We start from the raw sequence: 15,606 nt of genomic DNA on the forward strand, positions 1-15,606 counted from the left end.
ATTCAACAACTATTGCCCGGGTGCTTCACCAGTTACAACTGTATGTGAGAGTGGCAAAGAAAAAGCCACTGTTAAGAAAAGCTCACATGAAAGGTTCTATAGTCTGATGAAACCAAAACTGAGCTTTTTGGCCATCAGACTAAATGCTACGTTTGGCATAAGCCAAACATGGCACATCATCAAAAACACATCATCCCTACCACGAAGCATGGTGGTGGCTACATCATGCTGTGGGGATGCTTCACCACAGCAGATCCTGAAAGGTTTATGAATGTAGAGGGTAAAATGAATGCAGCAAAATACAGGGAAATCCTGGAGGAAAATCTGATGCAGTCTGCAAGAGAACTGCAACTTGGGAGAAAATTTGTTTTCCAGCAAGACAATGACCCCAAGCACAAAGCCAAAGCTACACAGGCATGGCTTAAAAACAACAAAGTTGATGGCCTGGAGTGGCCAAGTCAGGGTCCAAACCTCAATCCAAATGAGAATATGTGGCTGGACATGAAAAGGACTGTTCACTCATGATCTCCATACAATCTGACAAAGCCTGTAAAGAAGAATGGGGAAAAATTGCAGTGTCCAGATGTGCAAAGCTGATAGAGACCTATCCACACAGACTCAAGGCTGTAATTGCAATCAAAGGTGCATCTACTGAATACTGACTTGAAGGGGTGAATACTTATGCAATCAATTATTTTGTGTTTTATATTTGTAATTAATTTATATCTCTTTGTAGAGATCTATTTTCACTTTGACACAAAAGCATCTTTTTCTGTTGATCAGTGTCAAAAAAGCCAAATGAAATCCATTGCGATTCAATGTTGTAAAGCAATAAAACATGAACCCTTCCAGGGTGGGTGAATACATTTTATAGGCTCTGTAGACCGTGCTTCTAGTCTATGCTAGCCAGCTACTTCTTCATCCTGTTGTAGTCTCCCTTGTTTAGGCATAAAACACTGGTTTTAGATCGAATCATTGCACCCTCCATTTGTATGAGAAATTCAATCATACTGTGATCACTCTTTCAAAGAGGATCCCTATTTACAAGATCATTAATTTTACCTGTCTCATTGCACAGGGCCAGGCCTCAAATTGCATTATCTTTTGTAGGTTCACTAACATGGTTTTTCATTTAAAACATCTTTTATTTGAGTTACAGAAATACAATTCTATGCTGAATGCAGTACCCTGATGTAATTTTCCAGCATCAATAGCTACAATGCAGGCAAGCATCAATTCTGTTCGTTGGCACTAAGTGCACAATATCTTAAAGAAAGTGCTAAATGAAATAGCTGCAAGCTGCTTCTGAAAACAGTGGACACAAAGATGTGTCATCATAAAGGTAGCTGAAAGTGTTCATACATGTTAAGTGGTTTTCCATTCCCAAGTTTTAGAATTTGCATAATAAACAGGTCTTAGTTATTTGTTAGAAGTTGGAGAAATGTCTAATGTTTCTTTCAAGAATATTGACTGATGTGTGCTAATTACATTTCACATGGTTTTCCATTGATTGTAGAAGTAAACCAATGTCAGTACCTCCAGCTGAACTCTGTCTTTTTGTTTGTTTTCCCCTAGCTAAAGTCTGTGGTTTTGTATTGCCATGTGATCCTGTCCCCACTCCTGCTCTACTCTGGCCCCTGTATTACTGAGTACTCTATTTCTTGTCTGCTTCTCATTATTACTTGTATTACTGCCATCTGTGTCTCATTGTGCTCTACTTATCATCTGCCTCTCTGTTTATTGCTCAGTGTATTTCAGTCCTGTGTTTTCACCTATTTGTTGCCAGATCGTGCCAGTAAGTTTTCCCAAGGCTTTTCAGCATTGGTATCTGAACTCTGTCTGAATATTGACTCTGCCTGTCAACAACACCCTGGCGAAGCTACTGACCCAGGAACAGCTTCTTTCCAACTGTGATAAGACTGCTGAATAGATCCTGACTGGGATCTGGGCTGTACTTTCCAAATATCCGGAACTGACTCGCAATACCTTACTCACCCTTTTCTATTTTCTAATTATGATTTATAATTAAAATTTTTATTATATTTAATTTTATTTGTATTTCAGGGAGAGCGGAGTGCAGAATCAAATATCGCTGTGATGATTGTATGTTCTAGTATCAATTGTTCGGTGACAATAAAGTAAAGTAAATTCCTGGTTCTGATTTTTGGATTTCTCTGGATGTTTTGATCTCTATCTGAACTTTGATGTCAACTTTGTTTGCACCTTGGGATTTGTTACTCAATTCATTTCACTGGGTCTGTGATTGGGTTCCTGCTCCAATGTCTGTGATCATGGCTGATCATCCACAATCAGTACCCCGTTCCTGCCCTCTCCCCATATCCCTTGACCCCGCTATCTATAAGAGCTCTATCTAACTCTCTCTTGAATGCATCCAGAGACTTGGCCTCCACTGCCTTCTGGGGCAGAGCATTCCACATATCCACCACTCTCTGGGTGAAAAAGTTTTTCCGCATCTCTGTTCTAAATGGCCTACCCCTTATTCTTAAACTGTGGCCTCTAGTTCTAGACTCACCCATCAGCGGGAACATGCCTCCTGCCTCCAGTGTGTCCAATCCCTTAATAATCTTACATGTTTCAATCAATTTCCTTTCAAGGTTATTCACTGATTCCCTTCAAATATAATCGGTGGTATTGATCATTGTTCAATATTCTGTCATTCACTTTACTATTCAAATACACAAACGCAGGAATGGGAAACTATTTCCAACAATATCAAATGGCACTGTATGGCTAAGTGGTCCTGCAGGGAATGCAAATCTACCACACATCACATGACCCATTGCTTGTAAGATAACATGGACCTGAATACATGTAGCCCTGACAACCAATGGCTACATGTAAACAAATCACTGACCATTTTCTAAACCTGATCATCTACCTTATCTGCCTAGACCCCAAATCTATCTTCCAACTCTTGCCTTTAAAGTGTCTCTCTTTGTCTAAGATTTTATTTCCACCTTTGCACCCCACAATAGTTTAGTTCTAATTATTCTTCTCCATTAAAGGAACTGTATAACTTCAATTCGATATTGCTGATTTTAAATTTTAATTTAATGGATATGGCTTGAAATAAAGGCTTAATGCCAAACTTCAGAATATCCAGCTTGCTGAACAAAAGGTTGCTGGGTGCCTGGTTTGAACATTAAAATCTTTTGCATGGGATTTAATTCATCACTCATTTTCAAGTAAACATGTTTTCTTTCACAAAGAGTCCTGTAAAATTGTAACTGGATCATTAACAATATAGGTGAGAGTACAGGAGGTTGTACTTGGCAAAATGCTTTCACTGGGTCCATGTTATCTTACAAGCAATGGGTCATGTGATGTGTGGTAGATTTGCATTCCCTGCAGGACCACCTAGCCATACAGTGCCATTTGATATTGTTGGAAATAGTTTCCCATTCCTGTGTTTGTGTATTTGAATAGTAAAGTGAATGACAGAATATTGAACAATGATCAATACCACCGATTATATTTGAAGGGAATCAGTGAATAACCTTGAAAGGAAATTGATTGAAACATGTAAGATTATTAAGGAATTGGACACACTGGAGGCAGGAAGCATGTTCCCGCTGATGGGTGAGTCCAGAACTAGAGGCCACAGTTTAAGAATAAGGGGTAGGCCATTTAGAACAGAGATGCGGAAAAACTTTTTCACCCAGAGAGTGGTGGATATGTGGAATGCTCTGCCCCAGAAGGCAGTGGAGGCCAAGTCTCTGGATGCATTCAAGAGAGAGTCAGATAGAGCTCTTATAGATAGCGGGGTCAAAGGATGTGGAGAGAGGGCAGGAACGGGGTACTGATTGTGGATGATCAGCCATGATCACAGTGAATGGCAGTGCTGGCTAGAAAGGCCGAATGACCTACTCCTGCACCTACTGTCTATTATCTATTGTCTATTGAAATGAACTCTAGATGAGTGGTACATTAGTGATAATCATACCTGAAGTTGTACTCTTAACTAGAATGGCTAATTCAGGTTTATCAGGAAACCTGAACGATCCAACAGCAGGAGGGCTAACTGGTTGTAAAGCAGTCATGGTATCACATTAACAAGTTACCTTGCTTTGGTATCTGACCAGAACTCTAATCTGGTCAGTTTGTAGAGTAGCAATTAGCATAACATTTAACAGCGCTTAAATTCCTGCCATTGTCAGTAAGGAATTTGAACATTTTCTCCATGACTCTGAGTTTCCTCAGGATACGTGGGTTTCCTCTTACATACGGGTTTGGGTTAGTAAGTTGTAAGCATGTTATGTTGGCACCAGTAGCACAGTAACAATTGTGGGCTGCCCCCAAGCACATTCTTGGACTGTACTAGTTGTTAACACAATAGTGACTTTGATGTACATGTGAAAATAAAGTTAATCTTTAATTGTTAAAACTCATAGTGCCCTAAGTCTGCGAGTTACATATTACCTACAACTATCAATAGGTGTATTCCAAGTGTGAAGAATGGCTGAAGTGAATTCCACTTTTTCTCAGTTTTTTTACAGTTGCAGGAATGCAAGAAATAGAGGCAATTGGAACCATTTAGCTGCTCATGCTACTTTACCTTTCAGTAATATCACTGCTGGTATTTTATTTCAATGTCCTCTCCTGGACCAAACTATATCCTTTGATTCCTTTAATATCCAAAAATCCATCATTCTCAGTCTTAGATATACTCAGAAACTGGATATTCACAACCCTTTGTGGTACAGAACTCCAACAAATCATGATGCTTTCTTGGGTGAAGAAATTTCTTCTCCCTTCAATCCTGAATAGAAAAACACTTATTTTAATATTGAGATGCTTGATCAGCTTCACCAGGGAAAATATTATCCATAACATTTGTCCCATGTGGATCCAAAATAGGAGATGAGAAATCTCCTGCTTTATGTTCTTCTATCCATTCTATCCATTTTCTAGTAAAAAAAATAAATATTTGATGCTTGAGGAAAAAGGTTTTTAACTAAGTTATTGAGAAGAATATAAAAGAAGGAAAGCTGGAATTACCAAGAGTAGATAACTGGAACAATTTCAGCTGAAATAGTTTCAAGTTTGAAATGTAAAAATTAATTCAAATGTTAAAGGTTTGTTGGATATTGTAAGCACAATATAATGAAGTGGAAAGTACAAAAGGAATGACTCAATTAAGAGTGTCAGGAAATGAATATCTCTGAGTGAGAATCTAACCACCTGCCCTGGACATTCAATAGCATAATTGCTGAGTCTCAACATGAATCTGCTGAGGCTCACCAGTAGGCACATAGATCCAGTGGCGACTAAGAGCAGGTCAGAGGCCATACATCTTATGGTGATTACCGCACCCATTGATACCCCAATGCCTTCCCATTATCTACAAGGCACAAGTCAGGAGCATGACAGAATACTCTCCACTAGCTTGTATGAGGACAGAACCAACAAAGCTCAAAAAGCTCAATGCCATCCAGGACAAAAACCTGCCTTACTTATCTAAACATTCATTTCCTCCACCACCAGTCATAGTGATCGCTTTGTCCATAATCCACAAAATGAATTTCAATTACTTACGCAAAATAATTAAGAACATAAGAACCAGGAGGAGGAGTAGGCCACCTGGTCTGTCCAGCCTACTCTGCCATCCAATAAGACTATGGCCGATCTGGCTTGGTCTCAGCTCCACCTACTTTCCTTTGCCCCATAACATTTAATTCCCCTGCTATATAATTATATAGTATATAAGTATAAGTATATAAGTATACAAAAATCTAACTGTGACTTAAACATATTTAATGAGGTTGCCTGTATTGGGCAGAAAATTTCACAGATTCATTATTATCTGGGACAAGTAGTTCTTCATTTCTGTACCAAGTCTACTCCCTGAATCTTGAGACTATGTGATCTAGGTCTAATCTCACCTTCTTGCCTCTATCTTATCTCTCGATTTCATTATTTTATATGTTTATGTAAGATAGTCTGTCATTCTTCTAAATTTCAGCAAATGTAAATTTAGGTAAATCAATAGGCTAACCCTTCATCTCCACAATCAACTTGGTGAACCTCCCCTGCACTGCCTCCAAAGCCAGTAAAACTTACTTCAAGTAAGGAGACCAAAACTGCCAGCAGTACACCAGGTGCAGCTCACTAGTACCCTGTACTGTTCCTGCTCTTAATTCATTCCCTCAAGCATTGAAGGCCAACATTCTATTTGCCTTCTTGATAAGCTGTTGCATCTACAAACCAATCTTTAGTGATTCATGCACAAGCACTCCCACATCTCCAAAAGCACCCTGCAATCTTTCACCATTTAAATAAAAATCTAATCTTCTATTATTTCGTTCAAAGTAGATGACTTTGCATTTCACAGCATGGTAATCCATCAACCAACCCATGCCCACTCACTTAATCTATCTGTATCTCTCTGCATCCTCTGCACAATTTACTTTCCCATTTAATTTACTCTTCAGCAAACCTAGATATGCGAGTTAGTCCCCTCTTCCAAGTTATTAAAGTATAGAGTGAACAGTTGCAAGACCAGTACTGACATTTGCGGCACTCCACTCACTACTGATTGCCAATCAGAGAAATACCCATTTATTCCAACTCTTTGGATCATATTGATTAACCAATACTCTATTCAGGCTAATACATTACCCTCATTTCCATGCATCCCATCATATGGATAAGTCTTTTATGTGACACATTATCAAATGCCTTCAAGAAATCCAATTATAAGCATCTACCTATTCCCTCCTATCCACTGCATTCAAACAAATCTGTCTTTCACGAATCCATGTCTGCCTGATAAAACATTTATATAACCATATAACAATTACAGCACAGAAACGGGCCATCACGGCCCTTCTAGTCCGTGCCGACGCTTACACTCACCTGGTCCCACTGGCTCACACTTAGCCCATAACCCTCCATTCCTTTCCTGTCCATAAACCTATCCAATTTTACTTTAAATGACAATACTGAACCTGCCTCTACCACTTCTACTGGAAGCTCTATTCCACACAGCTACCACTCTCTGAGTAAAGAAATTCCCCCTCATGTTACCCTTAAACTTTTGCCCCCTAACTCTTGTTTGAATCTCCCCTACTCTCAATGGAAAAAGCCTATCCATATCAACTCGATCTATCCCCCTCATTATTTTAAATACCTCTATCAAGTCCCCCCTCAACTTTCTATGCTCCAAAGAATAAAGACCTAACTTGTTCAGCCTTTCCCTGTAAATTAGGTGTTGAAACCCAGGTAACATTCTCTATTTTGTTGATATATTTCCTATAATTCGGTGACCAGAACTGTGCACAATACTCCAAATTCGGCCTTACCAATGCCTTGTACAATTTTAACATTACATCCCAACTCCTATACTCAATGCTCTGATTTATAAAGGTCAGCATACCAAAAGCTTTCTTCACCACCCTATCCACATGAGATTCCACCTTCAGGGAACTATGCACCATTATTCCTAGATCGCTCTGTTCTACTGCATTCTTCAATGCCCTATCATTTACGATGTATGTCCTATTTGGATTATTCCTACCAAAATGAAGCACCTCACACTTATCAGCATTAAACTCCATCTGCCATCATTCAGCCCATTCTTCCAACTGGCCTAAATCTCTCTGCAAACTTTGAAAACCTACTTCATTATCCACAATGCCACCTACCTTAGTATCATCTGCATACTTACTAATCCAATTTACCACCCCATCATCCAGATCATTAATGTATATGACAAACAACATTGGACCCAATACAGATCCCTGAGGCACACCACTAGTCACTGGCCTCCAACCTGACAAACAGTTATCCACCACTACTCTCTGGCATCTCCCATCTAGCCCCTGTTGAATCCATTTTACTACTTCAATATTAATACCTAATGATTGAACCTTCCTAACTAACCTTCCATGCGGAACCTTGTCAAAGGCCTTACTGAAGTCCATATAGACAACATCCACTGCCTTACCCTCAACTTTCCTCTTCAAAAAATTCAATAAGATTTGTCAAACATGACCTTCCATGCACAAATCCATGTTGACTATTCCTAATCAGACCCTGTCTATCCAGATAATTATATATACCATCTCTAAGAATACTTTCCATTAATTTACCCACCACTGACATCAAACACTTCTATCTTATTTCACTATGCTCACTATTTCGAAGTTCATAGGACACTTATTATCAAAGTACATAAACTATATATACAGCCTTGAGATTTGTCTCCTCACAGGCAGCAACTAAACAAAGAAACCCAATAGAACCCAGTAAAAAAGATCGTCAAACACCCAATGTGCAGGAAAAAAAATCATACAAAATAATCAAAGTCAATAACGTTCAGAACTAAATTTCACAAAAATAAATCCACAGCCATAAAACCAGTCACTGTTGCAGCTAATCCAGGAGCATGTTAGTTGCAGGCCACTGACTCAATTTTGTGCAGAGGCAAGTAAATCTCTTTTCTTTCTTTCTTTCTTTCTTTCTTTCTTTCTTTCTTTCTTTCTTTCTTTCTTTCTTTCTTTCTTTCTTTCTTTCTTTCTTTCTTTCTTTCTTTCTTTCTTTCTTTCTTTCTTTCTTTCTTTCTTTCTTTCTTTTCTTTTTAAATCTTATTATTATTATTAATAATATGGACAGAATACAAATTATATATTAATAAAGAAATTACAAACATACAAATTCCATTACAGATGAAAAAGACATAAACACTAGTTACAATATAAATGAGTTTACCAAGACATAAACCATACAGTATATGTATGAACATGGTAAGTCTAAATATTTCATAATATATGATATAAAAAACAGAAAAAATAAAAAAAATAAAAAAATGCAAAATTAGCTAATCTACTAATCTAATAACTAATAAAGAAGAAAAAAGAAGCAAAAAAAAGAAAAAAAAGAAACATTGGAAAAAGAAAGAAAAAAAGGGGCTGTTTATAATATCTCACAAGAATAAATATTCATCAATGCCGTCACTTCCGGTCCTCTCAACATACATAAGCTAAAAGCTGGGAAATCAAATGAACTTGGAACAGGGTTGTATTACATCATATGAAAATGTTGAATAAATGGTCTCCATAACTTTTCAAATTTAATAGAAGTCTCAAAAACACCACTTCTAATTTTTTCTAAATTTAAACATAACATAGTTTGAGAGAACCAATTAAAAACAGTGGGAGGATTAATTTCCTTCCAATTCAACAATATAGATCTTCTAGCCATCAGAGTTAGAAATGCAATCATTCGACGGGCAGAAGAAGATAAATGCAGTGAGTCTAACATTAGTATACCAAAAATTGCGGTAATAGGATGAGGTTGTAAATCAATATTCAAAACCGCAGAAATAATATCAAAAATATCTTTCCAATATTTTTTCAAAAGTGAACAAGACCAAAACATATGAGTTAAAGACGCGATTTCAGATTGACATCTATCACAGATAGGATTAATATAAGAGTAAAAATGAGCTAATTTATCCTTGGACATATGGGCCCTATGTACGACCTTAAATTGTATTAATGAATGTTTGGCACGTATCGATGATGTATTAACTAATTGAAGAATTCTATCCCAATTCTCACTAGAAATAATAAGTTTAAGCTCTCTTTCCCAATCCTTTTTGGTCTTATAAAGGGGTTCTGAACATATCTTCATAATTATATTATAAAGTTTTGAAATAAGCCCTTTTTGAAAAGGGTCTAATTCAAACAAACTCTCCAAAATATCTGAAGGCACAAAATTTGGAAACGTAGGGAGTACAGAACTTAAAAAATGTCTAATCTGTAAATATCTAAAAAAATGAAATCTAGGCAAGTTATATTTGTTGGATAATTGCTCAAAAGACATAAAACAATTGTCCAAAAATAAATCAGAAAATCTTAGTAATCCCTTAGTTTTCCAAGCCGAATAAGCTTGATCTATAATGGAAGGGTGGAAAAAACAATTAGATACAATAGGACTATTTAAAACGAACCGAAAAATTTCCGAAATTGAAACCATATACATAAAGTATGTTTAACTATCGGGTTGACAATTCGTTTCGGCAATTTAGAAAGAGCAAAAGGGAGAGAAGTCCCTAAAATAGAACCCAGAGCATAAGCTGATACAGATTTAATTTCTAAGCTCACCCAACGAGGGCCGAAAGATCCACCCCAATCTTTCAACCAACATAACAAGTATCTAATATTAACTGCTCAATAATAAAATCTGAAATTAGGTAATGCTAACCCGCCTTCCTTCTTTGTCTTCTGTAAATATATTTTACCTAACCTGGGATTTTTATTCTGCCATATATATGAGGAAATTTTTGAATCAACATTAGTAAAAAAAGATTTCGGAATAAAAATTGGTATCGCTTGAAAAATATATAAAAACTTAGGTAAAATAACCATCTTAATAGCATTAATCCTACCTATTAGAGATAAAGATAATGGTGACCACTTAGTAAACAAACCTTTAATCTGATCAATTAAGGGTAAAAAATTAAATCTAAACAAATCTTTATGGTTTTTTGTGATTTTGATCCCTAAATAAATAAAAGAATCATTAACTAATTTAAAAGGTAAATTTCCATAAATTGGGACCTGTCTATTCAAAGGAAACAATTCATTTTTATTAAGATTTAACTTATACCCAGAAAACTCACTAAATTAAGCCAATAATGATAAAACTGCTGGGATAGATTTCTCAGGGTTAGAAATGAATAGTAATAAATCATCTGCATACAAAGATAACTTATGAATGTCTGTCCTGGATGCCAGTAACTCGGAAAAAATCTTGGAGTCTACATTCAATAAAGATATTGGTCTATAGGATGCACAGTTAGTAGGGTCTTTATCTTTCTTCAATATTAGAGAAATGGAAGCTCTATAAAAAGATTGTGGCAAATTCCCCAATCTAATTGCTTCCTCAAAAACCTTACATAACCAAGGGGAAAGAGTAGCGGAAAAATTTTTTAAAAATTCAACTGTATAACCATCTGGACCCGGTGCTTTCCAGAATTCATTGAGGAAATAGCCCCTTTAATTTCTACATCCGTAATAGGAGTATCCAATATTGAAATATCATCAGATGATAATCTTGGAAAACTTAATTTCCCAAAAAAATCACACATGGTATTACGATCCTGAGGAAATTCAGATTGATACAGGGAGGTATAGAAGTCTTGAAATGCCTTATTTATCTCATCATGATTAACTGTCAAATTCCCATTCTGCTGACAAATCTTAGTGATTTGACGTTTAACCAAAGCATTCTTCAATTGACTAGCTAACAGTTTACCAGATTTATCACTATGTATATAAAAATCAGATCTAGTTTTCATTAATTGATTTTCAATTGAGGATGTAAGTAATAAACTATGTTCCATTTGAAGTTCAACCCTTTGTTTGTAAAGCTCCTTACTAGGAGCAATCGAATATTTCTTATCAATCTCTTTAATTTTATCGACCAATAAAAGAGTTTCCATCTTAGTACATTTTCTCAAACCGACAGAGTAAGAGATAATCTGTCCACGTATATACGCTTTAAGCAAGTAAATCTCATGGGGCAGCAAGCCAAAACTTGCTTTCCTGATCTGTCACCTCCAGCCCCAACACCTTGACTTTTTCAACCTGGTCTGGTGGTTAAATAGGCAACCTTGGGTTATTCCTTGCTCTTGGACCTGAGACTAGGTCCCGCTGCCTCGATTCAGCCTGTACCCACCATGCCGCAACTGTCCTGCACCTTTGAGACTTCAGTTAACACCATATAAATGCCAGGTCATACAAGAGGTTCTAAAGCTAAACTCCTGAAGGGAAGATACAGGCTACTTACTATAGTGATTGTATCTGAGAAAAAATGTGTTTAATAGAGTAATTTATAATTTTGTTTTGTTTGCTATCAGCAAGTTGCTACTGTGCTTCACTAGCACCATTTTAAACTATTTCTTCCTTAATGATAACAAAGCATTTATCCAACCACAGACTTGAATCTAACTGGCCTATGGTTTTCCAATGCCTTTAAATATTTAGTTGAAGGGGCCAGGAGATTATTATGGGTTATGACTTGAGGAAAACCAGTAGGTGGTGTATTTGCTATGTATTTGCTATTTTTGTCCTGGTACTGAACAGAGGTGCTCTGAAAAGCCCAAGTTCAATTACTTGGCCAATATTTTCAGGAAAATAAAGAAAGCTTCTCTGGACTTTGAAACTTGGAAAAAAGTTGAAAACAGATGATGTTACTAATGATGCCACAATTGATGATCAACTCTGCTTGCATCAAGTGCATTGGATGGAAATGAGTAAGAGGTTTGAAAACCAGCAAATGGATTACTTTTCAAAAAATATTGAGACGAATGTAATTTCATTGAGAAACCATTTGCACAACAGCACATTCTGTAGTTCCTAACCTCACCCTGATTGTTATTTCTGTGTTTCCTTGTATCATGTGCCTTTAACTAGAGTCAATTTAGTTGAAAAAGAACCAGTGACAGATATTCCAAAAGTTTTTTTCAATTTTCCGTTGAGTTTGATCAACCCCACATAATCTTTTTGGACTGATTCCAAAATTTAAAACATTTAATACATATTTTTAATGAGCTTCCCTGAAAAGGAGAGTCACATTCACTTCACTTTCCCTTGACAGGGCCAGAGCATATTCCTATATTAACAAGGCAGCTTATCAAAGCTGGATATGTCAAGAGATGTCACCCTGGGATCAATTAGTGTCATAATAACAAAAGCAAGGGGAAACATTAACAGAGAATTAGCAGAATAAGAGTCTGTGTCAAAATACATTCCAGAATTGGTTTTCTAACACAATTCTGGCACTCTAAAGTAAATACCAAACTATTATTCAGATTTTATGGATCAACTCTGATGCCACAATGGAATATTGAAGCCACAATCATTCAGCCATTGAATCAGCATTAAGTGCCAGACTTCCTCTCAAAATCTGAAACTTCCTAATATACTGTGTGTGGAAGACCAAACAGAAGCACAATCTATTCTTATTAGGAATCCCCAGCATTAAATAAGAATAAAGAAATTTATGATTTTAATGGGGCTGGTTTGATAAAGATATAAGATGTATTATTTTTAATTCCTTACATGTTTTAATTAACTGAAAATGTTTAAATATATATATATTAATATCAGCACTACTTACAGGGTATTGAAACCCTGGACAGCTCTTACAGTTGGCAAAGCCTTCCCCTCAGCTTTGTCTGCTGTCAAAGGCCACCTGAAGGTGGGCCTTCCTCATTGTTCTACCCACAGCCTTGTCACCATGTAGAGTGAGCTGAATTAAGAAATACACAGGGCAGGCAAGGTAGTCTCTCTACATCTAGCCCAGACATGTGCATTGACAGAATGGATCATCAAAATCCACTGTATTTGTAAAAAGCAAACATGGGCAGCTGGGGCATGTGTATCACTCTGACTATTTTCCAAGTCAAAAGCTGAGGAAACTTCACTGTCTCACTCCTTTACCCCTACAGTGGTCTGTCCATTACTTAATTCATTGCCAAAATGTGTGTGTTGCTCATTGGCTTGAAGAGATTATGCTGGCTACCCTCTTTAAACATTGCTATTTTTGTATTAAAGGTAATCCCAAACAACTCTGTAAGGAAGGAAACTCCATATTTCTAGACCAGGAACAAAATAGAGAAAGAAATGTAGATTTGAGTTGCAATAAAAACAGATCAATGCACAGATCAAACAACGCCTGTGGAAAGAGAAATGATGAGAGTTCGAGGTCTGAGACCTTTGTTCAGAAATGGGAAAGACTTCTGATTTCAGATTTTCAGCCTGTGTAGTCTTTTGCTTTTAAGTTATGCTAACATATGTCTCAGCTAGAAAATTGTAAGTGACAGTATTACTAAGCACTTTCTGGCCTTGCATAACCAATACATAAAAAGGCCAAGGGCCAAGACTGGAAAATGGAATTGTTATAAATATGTTTTTGATGGATAACTTGGACAAAGTGTGCTGTAGGCCCACTTTCTTTCTTTTATAGCGCCACGATCCAATCTTTTATATCTCTGAGATTTTAAAGAGGACACTCTGGTTGTCATTTTTTAAAGCTATAAACATCCTGAATTCTTCTCCACTTTTTAAGGAAGAGAGAAAATTGAAAACTACCAACCTGTTAGTCTAACTTGAATGAAAGGCATAATATAGGAATCTATAGAAGAAGAAACAGCATGAATCTTTCAGGCTGAAGACCCTTTATCAGAATTGGAAAAAGAAGAAGTTACTTAGTTTTCATTTGCAGAGAAGACAATAAAGGGATGGGTAGAGCAAAGGGAATACTTTTGATAGGGTGAAGCCAAGGGTGCAATGGGGATAAACTGTAGATGGAGACATCCAGTAATAGTTAATGAATAGATTAGACAAAGAGTGCATGAACAAAGCAACATAAACAGTATGAAATGAGGACAGTTGGAGAGAACACAAATAAACGAACATAATTGATTCTTCACCTCACAATCTACCATGTTATGCTCTTGAATCTTATTGTTTACCTGCACTGCAATTTCTCTGAGGCTTTATTCTCCATTCTTTTACCCTGTACTACCTTGATACACTGTGTAAAGAATTGATCTGTGTGACCAGTATGCAAAACAAGGTTTTCACTGTAGTGCTGTATGACTCTATTACACATGACAATAATGAACTAATTCCAGTTCCAAATGCTCCACTACTTGGTGGTGCCTGATGGTAGAAGAGAGGAAAACTGAATGAATATTAACTAATCGATGACCTGCAGCAAAGCTGACTAGTTCTGATGCAGATGGAGAAAACAAGTTACTTGAAGTTGTAGAATTTGACACTGAGTATGCAAGGCTGCAACATGTTCAGGTAGAAGGCTAGACGCTTTTCCTCAAGTTTCCATGGGAACTTTTCAAAACAGTTCAGGAGGCTATAGACAGACAGGTCAGAATGAGAGCGAATGGAGAATATGATGAGAAAGTAATGGGAAGTTACTTTCCATTACCCATTTGCAATGGGTGCAGTGAACACCCAGATACACTGCAGTGTTCTCCAAGCTATTTTTGGTTTATCCATGTTTTTTTGGAAGCCTCATCAATAACAGCAAGTGCAGTAGATTAGACTCGAAGAAGTGCAAATAAATTACTTGTTTCACTTGCACTTGAGTCTTCACACAGTGAAAAGAAAAGGTATGTCCATTCATAGAAGGTACTGCAAATACTTAGAAGGTAGCGAGCATCTGTAACAAGAGGAACAGAATTAACGTTTCATGTCAAAGACTCTTTGCTAGAGCCAGGACTCCCACCCTACATGGTTATGATTATCTGTAAAATAATGAACAATACTTTGACATGTTTCATTAGATACTCAGGGGAACTTGAAAATCATAATGACAATATTGCAAAAGTCATAGAATTAAAAAAAAATTTCTGCAGGAAATTAACAAGTGTTGCATTTGATGTACTGTTTATTTGAAATTTACAGCATTTAAAGATCAAGGATTAATAACTAAATCTAGCTGAATAATTTCATTTTAAAAATTACATCTTACAAATTTCTATTCCTATTCAAGGATCATTTTCCCCAAACCATACTGACTTTTGTTTGGATAGGCAGGAAATTTAGATCATCTGTG

This window comes from Hypanus sabinus, chromosome 1 (assembly GCF_030144855.1).
Source record: "Hypanus sabinus isolate sHypSab1 chromosome 1, sHypSab1.hap1, whole genome shotgun sequence".
Lineage (NCBI taxonomy): Eukaryota > Metazoa > Chordata > Chondrichthyes > Myliobatiformes > Dasyatidae > Hypanus > Hypanus sabinus.